Source organism: Carassius gibelio, chromosome A4 (assembly GCF_023724105.1).
Source record: "Carassius gibelio isolate Cgi1373 ecotype wild population from Czech Republic chromosome A4, carGib1.2-hapl.c, whole genome shotgun sequence".
NCBI lineage: Eukaryota > Metazoa > Chordata > Actinopteri > Cypriniformes > Cyprinidae > Carassius > Carassius gibelio.
The window spans coordinates 14,545,802-14,559,325 of NC_068374.1; the positions used below are offsets into that span (position 1 = coordinate 14,545,802).

The 13,524-nt window shown below is 45.1% G+C and overlaps 6 non-coding genes across 6 annotated transcripts; 3 read left to right on the top strand and 3 right to left on the bottom strand.

The window, feature by feature from the left end:
• Nucleotides 1-7,282: 7,282 nt before the first annotated feature.
• On the bottom strand, nt 7,283-7,356 carry trnam-cau (transfer RNA methionine (anticodon CAU)). The gene has a single exon. It is a non-coding gene; the product is annotated as a tRNA-Met (tRNA).
• Nucleotides 7,357-8,909: 1,553 nt separating this feature from the next.
• On the top strand, nt 8,910-8,992 carry trnal-cag (transfer RNA leucine (anticodon CAG)). The gene has a single exon. It is a non-coding gene; the product is annotated as a tRNA-Leu (tRNA).
• A 2,531-nt stretch (nt 8,993-11,523) lies between these two features.
• On the bottom strand, nt 11,524-11,597 carry trnam-cau (transfer RNA methionine (anticodon CAU)). Its single transcript has one exon. It is a non-coding gene; the product is annotated as a tRNA-Met (tRNA).
• A 96-nt stretch (nt 11,598-11,693) lies between these two features.
• trnal-cag (transfer RNA leucine (anticodon CAG)) lies at nt 11,694-11,776 on the top strand. Its single transcript has one exon. It is a non-coding gene; the product is annotated as a tRNA-Leu (tRNA).
• A 1,100-nt stretch (nt 11,777-12,876) lies between these two features.
• On the bottom strand, nt 12,877-12,950 carry trnam-cau (transfer RNA methionine (anticodon CAU)). The gene has a single exon. It is a non-coding gene; the product is annotated as a tRNA-Met (tRNA).
• Nucleotides 12,951-13,046: 96 nt separating this feature from the next.
• Nucleotides 13,047-13,129, top strand: trnal-cag (transfer RNA leucine (anticodon CAG)). Its single transcript has one exon. It is a non-coding gene; the product is annotated as a tRNA-Leu (tRNA).
• The last annotated feature ends 395 nt before the right edge of the window (nt 13,130-13,524 follow it).

The window sequence follows — 13,524 nt, forward strand, 5'->3', positions numbered from 1 at the left end:
AATTTCTGAGACTCTTTTTATACCCTTCCTGTTCTCTCCGTTGTCCAATCCACGATCGCCGCGTTTATTGTCCTCACCTGTGCCTCGTACAGCCCAATTTGTAGTATACGGGCCGGGCGGAAACCATCTTCGGGCGGAACCAATCTTCGCCACTTTTGGTTCCGCCCCCAAGAAGTCACAGTGTGACACAAGCATTACTATTTGTGTTAATATTACAATTTTAAGTAAATGCAGCATTCAAAAACACTTCTTTCTGAATGGAAGTGACGTCCGTAAGAGGAATGATTTATCAGCAGTAGTGACTCTTGATATTACTACAAAATATTTGCATGATGGAGTAATTATTAACATGTGTAAAGTTAATAATAGCCAGTGTGTATGTGGAATGTTACATGAGATAGAGAAGGGAAAAAAAAGAGCTTTAACACATGAGAAGTATTGAGAGAGATGCCACAAGGGACATGAGTCTAGCTCAGTGACCTTCAACAAAGGCAGAGCTCAGTTAGAGACAAAGAGGACAATCAAAGAGTAGAGCCCAGAGATGAAAGGGAGAAAGCAGGCAGGTTACAATCTTCATTTATTCTTGACCATGTGACTTAAACCAAAGCTGAGATATTCAAACCGACCAATCAGCAGACAACAGTTGCCCCCATTGTACAAGAGGTGTGAAAATTAGCAGGTCTCAACCAGCATCTCATAGAATTATTGCTTTTTCTTTTTTTCTTCTTACTTTCTGAACTTCCTCGAATTTGAACTGAGCTCATACTTCAGTGCTACAAAAAAGCAATTCTTACCAATGAAAATTGTGTTGCAACTCTTGCTTCCACAGGTGCAGTTGGCTGGGGCTGGGGCAGGGGATGAGGCTGGAGGTCAGGCTGACTCTGCTCCATGACCTTCTTTGCTGTTTCAGCAGCATGAGGTTGTTCCACCACCTTTTGTACTGGTCCAGTAACGTTTGACACAGTGGGCTGCTTAACACAACCAAAAAATAAAAATAAAAAATACATATAACAATTCAGAAAGAAAACATTTCAGTAAATAATATTAACAAAAAATACTTGCTACATTAATGTTACTTTTAGAGTGTGAAAACCACAGATGCATTTCAGCACACCTCCAAGCAAGGTTGTTTGGCCACGAGACAGCATCGGACATTTCTCAATCTGTAAGTATTATAACAAATGTAATGCACAATACAAGTGAGTCACTTAAAAGAGCATAAAATACTTTATTAAATTAATATATTAATTCATTCACTGATTAATGTCTAGGACACAAGTCAAGCTTATCTTACATATAATGTTAGAGCTGGTATCTCTCTTTAAAGGAGAGAGATACAAGAGAGGAACATTTCACACCTTCAGACCACCTATTCATTCACTGTCCCTTCCCCCTTCCCCCTCTCAAATCTCTGAGTCTCCCAGTACACAAAAGGTCTTTGATGTAACTTTTCATTAACAGTATGACATAAATCTCAAAATACCTGCAACATTACATAAACATAACACAACCATCACATTACACCATACCAATGAATGGGACCAGGTAAATGTTTGTAATGGAGCCTAATCTGTTGTTCTCTTATGCAAATACATTAAACAACTTTACTAATAATGTTCGATTATGCAAGTCAACAAACACTTAAGTGTTTTTTTTTCTCTCTGTCATGCAAAAGTAACAAACACTCACTCACCCTTTGATAAATCTCGTACCACTTTTTCTGTCTAGGAGCAGGCCTGTTACCTTCATTTGATGGCCAAATTCCTGTGCTGGCAAACTTTTTTAAACGCGAAATCCATTCAGCGTCCGACATAGCTTTATGTGATTTTTGTTGTTTGCCAGACATTTTTATTGAATCATTCTTTCGTACACCTTCGGCACGTTTCGGCACGTTTCGGCAACTTGATTGACACCTGACTTGAAGAGCTGACCCCTCCACCTAGCGGTGATACGCGGAAACGTGCCGCCGGCATCCCCCTGCTCTCTGATTGGCCAAATGTCACGAATGTCAAGAGAATGTTATGAATTGCGCTTTTTGATTGGCTGGAAATGTTAAGGCGCTTCGATGCGATTGGTCCAAATGTCATAGCGCTTCGATGCGATTGGCTGCGCAGTTCGACATTGCTCAACATTTCTGAAATAATGTTGGACTATCCTTCGTCAGCTAGCGTTCAGGTCGCAGTCTCCCCTGGAGGCGTGGGTTCGAATCCCACTTCTGACAGACCTATCCTTTGGCTGCAGACAGAGACTTCAGTCTTCTGCTACGTTGGGCCAGCAGGGTGTTAACTTTGACAAAACAACGCATTAGGCTAATGCTAGTATTAATTGGGCAGGCGTTGAAGACAAGGATGAGTTTTTAGACACTTTTGGAAAATGGTTAAAGCCTCCGCTGCTCGAATTGAGATAGGCAAGCCGATCCACCAGCTGGGAACAGTCCAGGGAAAGGTCCTTGAGAGTGATTTTGTGCCTCTTTGGGATGGCACCACGAGGCATCGTTCACTTGCAGAAAGCAAGCATAGGTCAGAACCAGCGACTTTAGGTATATTGCTGCAGAGCCAGTGGTTATCTTGTAGGCAAACATCAGTACCTTGAATCTGATGCGAACAGCTATTGGTAGCCAGTGCAAAATTATGAAGAGAGGTGTGACGTGGGCTTTCTTTGGCTCGTTGAAGACCACTCTCGCTGCTGCATCCTGGATCAGTTGCAGAGGCTTGATAGTACGTGCCGGAAGACCCGCCAAGGGAGCGTAACAGTAGTCCAGTCTGGAGAAAACAGAGAGCTTGGACAAGGAGTTGTGTGGCCTGCTCTGATCGGAAGGGTCTAATCTTCCGAACGTTGTACAAGGCAAATCTTCAGGACCGGGCCAGTGCAGCAATATGGCCTTTGAAACTTCACAAAACCTCAGGAGGACGTGGCCACGTGTTACATGAATATGAGAGGGACGCTATTACTGCCTTCGTGTAGCATTAGCCAGCATGAATGCAGAATTTTGACTTCATTGGAAATAAAAGGATTGCACGGGCCTACACGCAATGTCGCTGGATGAGATTCAGGGAATTTACCTGGAACCTCACAGTTTTCCACAAAGCATCATTTCACCTGCCCTGAAGAGGAGCTGTGGCCTTTTGCCCCCAGGAGACACAGGGAAACCCACACGAAAGGGGACAGAGAACCTCACTCTGTCTTTCTGAGCCACGGGTGTCAAACTCAGCCCCCCTGAAGGCCGGAGACCTGCAGAGTTTAGATTCAAGCCTGATTGAACACACCTGATCCAACTAATCATGCCTTTCAGGCTCATTTGAAAAGTACAGGCCTTGTGTGTTTGAGAAGGGTTGGAACAACACTCTACAGGGCTCGGGCCCTAAAGGACTTTAGTTTGATACCCCTGGTCTAAGCTCTCTCAGTTATCAGAAAAAAGGACCACCCTGCCCCGTGTGAGGCTCGAACTCATGACCTTCAGATTATGAGACTGACGCGCTGCCTAACTGCACCAACGAGGCCCGTGGGCTAGAGGGGGCCCGAACAGAGATAAAGTAGCTTCTAGGTCCCTGGTTTCAGGTGTGGCTCGAACAGGCCATCTCTAGCCAGGCAAGGGTGTCAGGATGGCCGAGCGGTCTAAGGCGCTGCGCTCAAGCTGGGGAACAATAGTCCGTCAAAGACGGGGAAGAAGGGAAGAAAAGAGGGAAGGAAGAAAAAGAGAAGGGGAAGAAGAGAAAGAAAAAATGAAGAAAAGAAAGGGTGAAATTTGACGTTCAAAGACGGATCTTCCTTAGCATGCGCGCAGTGATACATCTTCCGGTTTCTTCTTGCGGTAAATTCGCGCATTTATATTACACTGTTTTCTATTGCAGGTGCTCCCCTCGACCCGGGTTCGAATACAGCTAAAGATAACTTTTTGTTTTATTGTTAATTGCTTTAAATAAATGAAGTTTCAAGGTTAATTAAATGTATATATGTGCTTGTTTGATATTTTTTTATTACATTTTAATACACCAATGGAAATGTGTTTTGTTATTATTAGTTATTTAGTAGTTGTTGTATTATTTTTGTTATTAAGCATGTTATTATGTGTAGTTGTATTCATATTTATTTTAAGCATTTTATTAGTTGTGATTTTATTGATATTAAATCAGATTTTTTTTAAGGTTACATTCATTCAAGACACCTTTAAATCTGTCATTTTTAATTAAAAAAGGATGCAAAAATAGTCATTATTATGCTTAAAAATGTCTGTGACAAATGACAAAGTGCAAATTATCTTTTTATAGGAATACGTTCTATTGTTGCAGTGTACTGATGAAATGTTTACTAAAGTACAAAAAAAAAGCAATCATTCTCTCTTTTTTTTTTTTTTACAATTATGCCAACATAACAGTAATGAATATTAAACAAATTAAATTTATATAAGTTTTCAAAACAAAAAAAAAATTAAAAGGGAAATAAAAGGAAAATAAATGTAGAAATCAAAACACATTTCTCAATTAGTTTTTTTATTTATTTTACAATTATGCTAACAGAACAGTAATGAATATTAAATGAAGTTTTCAAACAATAAATTAAAAAGGTAAAAGTAAAAGTTAAATAGGATTAAAAAAGCAAGTTAAATAAAATAATGTTAGACACAAATATTAACAATAGTGAACTATATTTAAACAACTATATACACACAACAATAAATAAAAATATACATTGTATACATTATTTGGGAGAAGGTTCTCCGGATTTACTCTAACCACTTTTCTTTTGTAATGTTCTCAGTCTGTGGACAGTATATACACCTTGCCCCTGTACTGGCTATGTCCCGTTGCACTGGTTTTGAATTGTCCACACTTCCTGCAAGTGTTTGCCTTGTAGGGTCTCTTGGGCATGGTTTGTGGAGCTGGCATCCTATGGACCGCTGACAGTCTTTGAACCATTTGCAGACCCTGGAACACTGGCACACCCTGAAACATCGACAAAAATATGGTTTTCTGGTATTAAAAAAAAAATTGAACAAGTTTAATAATTCGTACAGAATGGAACGTGAAAAGTGTCTTCATAGAATACTTTATACATTATACCATTACTTACAGAGACAGTACTGCTTGGTATAGAGGCACAAGACACTGCTGCGCTGGGTTGGTCTTCAACCTGAGAAGGTCTCCTGACCACACTAAGATTTGGCTTTGCTGCAGCAATGTGAGAGCCAGTAAATCTTGGTTTGGTAAATCAAAAATGTGAGAAGACAGAATGTGTTATAATAGCAAGAATTACGATTTATATTAATATTACTATTTTAAGTAAATGCAGGTTTTTAAAAACATTTCTTTCTGAATAGAAGTGTCATCCATATTTATTAGCAGTATTGACTCCTGAAATTACTACAAAGTATTTGCATGATGGAATAATTGTTAATATGTGTACAGTTAATAATAGCCAGCGTCTATGTGGTATGTTACCTGAGACTGAGAAAGAAAGATAATGTAGCTTTAACACATGAGAAGTATTGAGAGAGATGCCATGAGGGACATGAGTCTAGTCTCAAGAGAGAAAGCAGACAGGTTACATTCTACATTTATCCTTGACCATGTGACTTAAACCAAATCTGAGATATTCAAACTGACCATTCAGCAGACAACAGGTGCCCCCACTGTACAAGAGGGGTGACAATTAGTAGGTCTCAGCCAGCATCTCATAGCATTCTTGCTTTTTTTTTTTTCTTCATCTTACGTTCTGAACTTTCTTGAATTTTAATTGAGCACATTCTTAAGTGGTATTATTAAAAAAGTTAAATAGTAATTCTTACCATTGAAAATTGTGTTGCAACTCTTGCTTCCACAGGTGCAGTAGGCTGGGGCATGGGATGAGGCTGGGGGTCAGGCTGACTCTGCTCCATGGCCTTCTTTGCTGTTTCAGCAGCATGAGGTTCTTCCACCACCCTTTGTGCTGGTCCAGTAGAGGCTTAAGACGACAAAAAAAAAAACCCTTAATACATAATTCAGAAAGAAACCTTTTCAGTAAATATACTAATGATACTAATAAAAACATGCATTTCAGCACACCTCCAAGCAAGGTTGTTTGGCCACGAGACAGCATCTGACATTTCTCTATCTGTAAGCATTATAACAAATATAATGCACAATACAAGTGAGTCCCTTAAGAGAGCATAAAATACTTCATTAAATTCATATATTTATTCATTCATTCATTCATTTCTAGGACACAAGTCACATTTATCTTATATATAATGTTACAACTGGTATCTCTATTTAGAGGAGAAAGATACAAGACGGGAACATTTCTTAAAATACCTGCAACATTACATAAATGTCTATAAACAATTATTACACACTCTGGTTTGCACTGTTGAAAGCCATAACATAACACAACCATCACATTACATCGTTCAAATGAATGGGACCAGGTAAATGTTTGTTCTGAAGCCTGATGTGTTGTTCTCTTATGCAAATACACTAAACCAAGATACTAATAATGTTCGATTACGATTATTTTTTATTTTTATACATCTATAATGCAAAGGTAACAAACACTCACCCACTGACAAATCTCGTACCACTTTTTATGTCGAACTACGCGACAATGACCCTTGTCATAGGTCACAAACTTGAGTAATTAACCTTTTTTACCTCTGACACGCCCCCTGAGGATGATGTCATTCTTTCGTACACCTTCGGCACGGTTCGGCAACTTGATTGACACCTGACTAGAAGCGCTGACCTCTCCACCTAGCGGTGAGACGCGGAAACGTGCCGTCGAAATCCCCCTGCTCTCTGATTGGTCAAATGTCACGAATGTCAAGATAATGTTATAAATTGCGCTTTTTGATTGGCTGGAAATGTTAAGGCGCTTCGACGCGATTGTTCCAAATGTCATAGCGCTTCGATGCGATTGGCTGCGCAGTTCGACATTGCTCAACATTTCTGAAATTATGTCGGACTATCCTTCGTCAGCTAGCGCTCAGGTCGCAGTCTCCCCTGGAGGCGTGGGTTCGAATCCCACTTCTGACAGACCTATCCTTTGGCTGCAGACAGAGACTTCAGTCTTCTGCCACGTTGGGCCAGCAGGGCGTTAACTTTGACAAAACAACGCATTAGGCAGATGCTAGTATTAATTGGGCAGGCGTTGAAGGCAAGGATGAGTTTTTAGACACTTTTTGAAAATGGTTAAAGCCTCCGCTGCTCGAATTGAGATAGGCAAGCCGATCCACCAGCTGGGAAGAGCTGGAATTTAGTTTGATACCCCTGGTCTAAGCTCTCTCAGTTATCAGAAAAAAGCACCACCCTGCCCCGTGTGAGGCTCGAACTCACGACCTTCAGATTATGAGACTGACGCGCTGCCTAACTGCGCCAACGAGGCCCGTGGGCTAGAGGGGGCCCGAACAGAGATAAAGTAGCTTCTAGGTCCCTGGTTTCAGGTGTGGCTCGAACAGGCCATCTCTAGCCAGGCAAGGGTGTCAGGATGGCCGAGCGGTCTAAGGCGCTGCGTTCAGGTCGCAGTCTCCCCTGGAGGCGTGGGTTCGAAGCCCACTTCTGACAGACCTATCCTTTGGCTGCAGACAGAGACTTCAGTCTTCTGCCACCTTGGGCCAGCAGGGCGTTAACTTTGACAAAACAACGCATTAGGCAGATGCTAGTATTAATTGGGCAGGCATTGAAGGCAAGGATGAGTTTTTAGACACTTTTTGAAAATGGTTAAAGCCTCCGCTGCTCGAATTGAGATAGGCAAGCAGATCCACCAGCTGGGAACAGTCCAGGAAAAGGTCCTTGAGAGTGATTTTGTGCCTCTTTGGGATGGCACCACGAGGCATCGTTCACTTGCAGAAAGCAAGCATAGGTCTGAACCAGCGACTTTAGGTATGTTGCTGCAGAGCCAGTGGTTATCTTGTAGGCAAACATCAGTACCTTGAATCTGATGCGAACAGCTATTGGTAGCCAGTGAAAAATTATGAAGAGAGGTGTGACGTGGGCTTTCTTTGGCTCGTTGAAGACCACTCTCGCTGCTGCATCCTGGATCAGTTGCAGAGGCTTGATAGTACGTGCCGGAAGACCCGCCAAGGGAGCGTAACAGTAGTCCGGTCTGGAGAAAACAGAGAGCTTGGACAAGGAGTTGTGTGGCCTGCTCTGATCGGAAGGGTCTAATCTTCCGAACGTTGTACAAGGCAAATCTTCAGGACCGGGCCAGTGCAGCAATATGGCCTTTGAAACTTCACAAAACCTCAGGAGGACGTGGCCACGTGTTACATGAATATGAGAGGGATGCTATTACTGCCTTCGTGTAGCATTAGCCAGCATGAATGCAGAATTTTGACTTCATTGTAAATAAAAGGATTGCACGGGCCTACACGCAATGTCGCTGGATGAGATTCAGGGAATTTACCTGGAACCTCACAATTTTCCACAAAGCATCATTTCACCTGCCCTGAAGAGGAGCTGTGGCCTTTTTCCCCCAGGAGACACAGGGAAACCCACACGAAAGGGGACAGAGAACCTCACTCTGTCTTTCTGAGCCACGGGTGTCAAACTCAGTCCCCGGAGGGCCGGAGACGTGCAGAGTTTAGATTCAAGCCTGATTGAACACACCTGATCCAACCAATCATGCCCTTCAGGCTCATTTGAAAACTACACGCCTTGTGTGTTTGAGAAGGGTTGGAACAACACTCTACAGGGCTCGGGCCCTAAAGGAATTTAGTTTGATACCCCTGGTCTAAGCTCTCTCAGTTATCAGAAAAAAGCACCACCCTGCCCCACATGAGGCTCGAACTCACGACCTTCAGATTATGAGACTGACGCGCTGCCTAACTGCGCCAACGAGGCCCGTGTGCTAGAGGGGGCCCGAATAGAGATAAAGTAGCTTCTAGGTCCCTGGTTTCAGGTGTGGCTCGAACAGGCCATCTCTGGCCAGGCAAGGGTGTCAGGATGGCCGAGCGGTCTAAGGCGCTGCGTTCAGGTCGCAGTCTCCCCTGGAGGCGTGGGTTTGAATCCCACTTCTGACAGACCTATCCTTCGGCTGCAGACAGAGACTTCAGTCTTCTGCCACGTTGGGCCAGCAGGGCGTTAACTTTGACAAAACAACGCATTAGGCAGATGCTAGTATTAATTGGGCAGGCGTTGAAGGCAAGGATGAGTTTTTAGACACTTTTTGAAAATGGTTAAAGCCTCAGCTGCTCGAATTGAGATAGGCAAGCCGATCCACCAGCTGGGAACAGTCCAGGAAAAGGTCCTTGAGAGTGATTTTGTGCCTCTTTGGGATGGCACCACGAGGCATCGTTCACTTGCAGAAAGCAAGCATAGGTCTGAACCAGTGACTTTAGGTATGTTGCTGCAGAGCCAGTGGTTATCTTGTAGGCAAACATCAGTACCTTGAATCTGATGCGAACAGCTATTGGTAGCCAGTGCAAAATTATGAAGAGAGGTGTGACGTGGGCTTTCTTTGGCTCGTTGAAGACCACTCTCGCTGCTGCATCCTGGATCAGTTGCAGAGGCTTGATAGTACGTGCCGGAAGGCCCGCCAAGTGAGCGTAACAGTAGTCCGGTCTGGAGAGAGCTTGGACAAGGAGTTGTGTGGCCTGCTCTGATCGGAAGGGTCTAATCTTCCGAACGTTGACCGGGCCAGTGCAGCAATATGGCCTTTGAAACTTCACAAAACCTCAGGAGGACGTGGCCACGTGTTACATGAATATGAGAGGGATGCTATTACTGCCTTCGTGTAGCATTAGCCAGCATGAATGCAGAATTTTGACTTCATTGTAAATAAAAGGATTGCACGGGCCTACACGCAATGTCGCTGGATGAGATTCAGGGAATTTACCTGGAACCTCACAGTTTTCCACAAAGCATAATTTCACCTGCCCTGAAGAGGAGCTGTGGCCTTTTGCCCCCAGGAGACACAGGGAAACCCACACGAAAGGGGACAGAGAACCTCACTCTGTCTTTCTGAGCCACGGGTGTCAAACTCAGTCCCCGGAGGGCCGGAGACGTGCAGAGTTTAGATTCAAGCCTGATTGAACACACCTGATCCAACCAATCATGCCCTTCAGGCTCATTTGAAAACTACACGCCTTGTGTGTTTGAGAAGGGTTGGAACAACACTCTACAGGGCTCGGGCCCTAAAGGAATTTAGTTTGATACCCCTGGTCTAAGCTCTCTCAGTTATCAGAAAAAAGCACCACCCTGCCCCACGTGAGGCTCGAACTCACGAACTTCATATTATGAGACTGACGCGCTGCCTAACTGCGCCAACGAGGCCCGTGGGCTAGAGGGGGCCCGAACAGAGATAAAGTAGCTTCTAGGTCCCCGGTTTCAGGTGTGGCTCGAACAGGCCATCTCTAGCCAGGCAAGGGTGTCAGGATGGCCGAGCGGTCTAAGGGGCTGCGTTCAGGTCGCAGTCTCCCCTGGAGGCGTGGGTTCGAATCCCACTTCTGACAGACCTATCCTTTGGCTGCAGACAGAGACTTCAGTCTTCTGCCATGTTGGGCCAGCAGGGCGTTAACTTTGACAAAACAACGCATTAGGCAGATGCTAGTATTAATTGGGCAGGCGTTGAAGGCAAGGATGAGTTTTTAGACACTTTTTGAAAATGGTTAAAGCCTCCGCTGCTCGAATTGAGATAGGCAAGCAGATCCACCAGCATAGGTCTGAACCAGCGACTTTAGGTATGTTGCTGCAGAGCCAGTGGTTATCTTGTAGGCAAACATCAGTACCTTGAATCTGATGCGAACAGCTATTGGTAGCCAGTGCAAAATTATGAAGAGAGGTGTGACGTGGGCTTTCTTTGGCTCGTTGAAGACCACTCTCGCTGCTGCATCCTGGATCAGTTGCAGAGGCTTGATAGTACGTGCCGGAAGACCCGCCAAGGGAGCGTAACAGTAGTCCGGTCTGGAGAAAACAGAGAGCTTGGACAAGGAGTTGTGTGGCCTGCTCTGATCGGAAGGGTCTAATCTTCCGAACGTTGTACAAGGCAAATCTTCAGGACCGGGCCAGTGCAGCAATATGGCCTTTGAAACTTCACAAAACCTCAGGAGGACGTGGCCACGTGTTACATGAATATGAGAGGGATGCTATTACTGCCTTCGTGTAGCATTAGCCAGCATGAATGCAGAATTTTGACTTCATTGTAAATAAAAGGATTGCACGGGCCTACACGCAATGTCGCTGGATGAGATTCAGGGAATTTACCTGGAACCTCACAGTTTTCCACAAAGCATCATTTCACCTGCCCTGAAGAGGAGCTGTGGCCTTTTGCCCCCAGGAGACACAGGGAAACCCACACGAAAGGGGACAGAGAACCTCACTCTGTCTTTCTGAGCCACGGGTGTCAAACTCAGTCCCCTGCAGAGTTTAGATTCAAGCCTGATTGAACACACCTGATCCAACCAATCATGCCCTTCAGGCTCATTTGAAAACTACACACCTTGTGTGTTTGAGAAGGGTTGGAACAACACTCTACAGGGCTCGGGCCCTAAAGGAATTTAGTTTGATACCCCTGGTCTAAGCTCTCTCAGTTATCAGAAAAAAAGCACCACCCTGCCCCGTGTGAGGCTCGAACTCACGACCTTCAGATTATGAGACTGACGCGCTGCCTAACTGCGCCAACGAGGCCCGTGGGCTAGAGGGGGCCCGAACAGAGATAAAGTAGCTTCTAGGTCCCCGGTTTCAGGTGTGGCTCGAACAGTCCATCTCTAGCCAGGCAAGGGTGTCAGGATGGCCGAGCGGTCTAAGGCGCTGCGTTCAGGTCGCAGTCTCCCCTGGAGGCGTGGGTTCAAATCCCACTTCTGACAGACCTATCCTTTGGCTGCAGACAGAGACTTCAGTCTTCTGCCATGTTGGGCCAGCAGGGCATTAACTTTGACAAAACAACGCATTAGGCAGATGCTAGTATTAATTGGGCAGGCGTTGAAGGCAAGGATGAGTTTTTAGACACTTTTTGAAAATGGTTAAAGCCTCCGCTGCTCGAATTGAGATAGGCAAGCAGATCCACCAGCATAGGTCTGAACCAGCGACTTTAGGTATGTTGCTGCAGAGCCAGTGGTTATCTTGTAGGCAAACATCAGTACCTTGAATCTGATGCGAACAGCTATTGGTAGCCAGTGCAAAATTATGAAGAGAGGTGTGACGTGGGCTTTCTTTGGCTCGTTGAAGACCACTCTCGCTGCTGCATCCTGGATCAGTTGCAGAGGCTTGATAGTACGTGCCGGAAGACCCGCCAAGGGAGCGTAACAGTAGTCCGGTCTGGAGAAAACAGAGAGCTTGGACAAGGAGTTGTGTGGCCTGCTCTGATCGGAAGGGTCTAATCTTCCGAACGTTGTACAAGGCAAATCTTCAGGACCGGGCCAGTGCAGCAATATGGCCTTTGAAACTTCACAAAACCTCAGGAGGACGTGGCCACGTGTTACATGAATATGAGAGGGATGCTATTACTGCCTTCGTGTAGCATTAGCCAGCATGAATGCAGAATTTTGACTTCATTGTAAATAAAAGGATTGCACGGGCCTACACGCAATGTCGCTGGATGAGATTCAGGGAATTTACCTGGAACCTCACAGTTTTCCACAAAGCATCATTTCACCTGCCCTGAAGAGGAGCTGTGGCCTTTTGCCCCCAGGAGACACAGGGAAACCCACACGAAAGGGGACAGAGAACCTCACTCTGTCTTTCTGAGCCACGGGTGTCAAACTCAGTCCCCTGCAGAGTTTAGATTCAAGCCTGATTGAACACACCTGATCCAACCAATCATGCCCTTCAGGCTCATTTGAAAACTACACGCCTTGTGTGTTTGAGAAGGGTTGGAACAACACTCTACAGGGCTCGGGCCCTAAAGGAATTTAGTTTGATACCCCTGGTCTAAGCTCTCTCAGTTATCAGAAAAAAAGCACCACCCTGCCCCGTGTGAGGCTCGAACTCACGACCTTCAGATTATGAGACTGACGCGCTGCCTAACTGCGCCAACGAGGCCCGTGGGCTAGAGGGGGCCCGAACAGAGATAAAGTAGCTTCTAGGTCCCCGGTTTCAGGTGTGGCTCGAACAGTCCATCTCTAGCCAGGCAAGGGTGTCAGGATGGCCGAGCGGTCTAAGGCGCTGCGTTCAGGTCGCAGTCTCCCCTGGAGGCGTGGGTTCGAATCCCACTTCTGACAGACCTATCCTTTGGCTGCAGACAGAGACTTCAGTCTTCTGCCATGTTGGGCCAGCAGGGCGTTAACTTTGACAAAACAACGCATTAGGCAGATGCTAGTATTAATTGGGCAGGCGTTGAAGGCAAGGATGAGTTTTTAGACACTTTTTGAAAATGGTTAAAGCCTCCGCTGCTCGAATTGAGATAGGCAAGCAGATCCACCAGCATAGGTCTGAACCAGCGACTTTAGGTATGTTGCTGCAGAGCCAGTGGTTATCTTGTAGGCAAACATCAGTACCTTGAATCTGATGCGAACAGCTATTGGTAGCCAGTGCAAAATTATGAAGAGAGGTGTGACGTGGGCTTTCTTTGGCTCGTTGAAGACCACTCTCGCTGCTGCATCCTGGATCAGTTGCA